Source organism: Penaeus vannamei, chromosome 36 (assembly GCF_042767895.1).
Source record: "Penaeus vannamei isolate JL-2024 chromosome 36, ASM4276789v1, whole genome shotgun sequence".
NCBI lineage: Eukaryota > Metazoa > Arthropoda > Malacostraca > Decapoda > Penaeidae > Penaeus > Penaeus vannamei.
Window position 1 is genome coordinate 20,261,345 of NC_091584.1, and position 1,896 is coordinate 20,263,240.

Below are 1,896 nucleotides of genomic sequence, written 5' to 3' on the forward strand. Positions count from 1 at the left end.
ACATGCAAAACATAACCAAATGAAGTATAAACATAAACAAATAAAGAAAACATGTCTTTCCCTAAAATATCCATTAGTAGACAAACAGATTCTCACTTATTTCGGAACATCAGCGGATATCAGCTTTAATCTCTGAAGCGTTTGTACGTTCGTATTGAAAGTAGTTTCAGTTAACATTCCATGTCAACGATAAACAATAATTTCGTAATTATTGGTGTTCATTCAAATTCCTGTTAGACAAAATCTTGTTTCTATCATAAACTTCATATATTTTTCTGTTCAAGTTTTTAGCCAACTGCAGTACGTTTTCAACGGCAAACATAAATTAATACATAACTTTCGTAAGTCGCAATTAAATTATATGCTCTATCAATAGTGTATACGTTTAAAAGAATCTTCGAATGAATAATAAAACAATATATTAAATGGTATCAATACAAAAGACTTTTTTTTAGAGAGAAAAAGAAATGGGAATAGAGTAAAATGAAATGTAAACAAGATGATATAATAAGGTGAATTACAACAATCCATTCCATACCAAAACACAAGATACCTATCCACTAGATGTATATTTAGCACTGGAGTAGTAGTATTTCACACCTTGGTAACTATGCTGTCTGGTTTGTTTTCATTCCGGACCTTAAGTAGTATTCATTATTTCAAGACACTGCGAACTACAGTGACAACAACCCTTTCATAATACATAAGTAAACATTATGCTGCTGTAAAGAGGAGATCGTGCAGTTCGTTCTATGTTGCAAGTCCAAAAACTGCAACCATGATTATACTAAATCGGATCTCATTGCAAACAGACCTATGCTTCTCTTCTGTGAGTTCGTGTTTCTTATCTGAAGTGGGCAAAGTGGAACGAAAACAACGCTAAACAAGACAATGTAATAATATAACCTCTTTCCTTCCTTCCCCATTTGCTTCTCCTGATTTTTATTACTTTCCCTTCATCACTTGTTCGTCCTCTTCTTCCCATTCTTTGCTTCTCATATTACTAATACAATCACAAGATTATGAGAGGAATAACAAAATTGTGAAAACGCGCATAAACACCAACAAACAACAGATCCCCCAGCAACCCCCCCCCCCCAAAAAAAAAGTAAAATCCAATGCTGCAATTCCTCCATACTCCACAATATAAACAGGAAAAGGCACAGAAACAAGAGCAGAAAGATAGAAGGGCAGGTAAGTAGATAGAGATGCAAACAGAAATTCATTCATAAAAAAACATTTACGCTGCGTCTCCGTCGGGGTTCGAACCCGAGTCTGTCGAGTAACAGGCAACTGTGCTAACCACTACACCACGGAAACATTTTAAATACATATGCACTTTACTAGAAGTAAATATTAAAATATATAAATAATGTACATTTAGATGCTTCAGTTGTTCCATGATTAATTGACAAACAAGTTACACACACACATTCCTTTTTTTCTTGTTTTCTCTCCATCAGCCTGTCTGTATATTTATCTATCTGTCTGTATCTATATGTTTTCTCTCCCATTCTATTATTCTCGACTTCTCTCTATCAGCCTGCCTGCATATCTATCTATCTGTATCTATAACTATATCTGTCTATCAACATCCTGATCCTCAATGTATTTTTCTAGTTTTAAAATTTTACACACATGGAAGCAAGCGTGATGTTGACTCTCTCCCTGCAACTCACCCGGGATAAAATAATGTCTTGTCTTCCCTAGTTTACTGTCAGATTTTTTTTCAGACTGGAGATACTAAACCGAAAAATTTATGTCTCCCCGTTAAACCTATCACCATGACATGGAAACTAAAACCAAAAGGACTAAGAAACCGGATCCTAGCCCCTCCCCCCTCCCCCCCCGGTCACATGTTCGAGACGAGACGGATGTTGTCAGCTGATGTTATTC

General features: G+C 35.5%; 1 non-coding gene across 1 annotated transcript; it reads right to left on the reverse strand.

Annotated features, from left to right (window-relative positions):
• Window positions 1-1,248: 1,248 nt before the first annotated feature.
• TRNAN-GUU (transfer RNA asparagine (anticodon GUU)) lies at window positions 1,249-1,320 on the reverse strand. Its single transcript has one exon. It is a non-coding gene; the product is annotated as a tRNA-Asn (tRNA).
• Window positions 1,321-1,896: the final 576 nt, after the last annotated feature.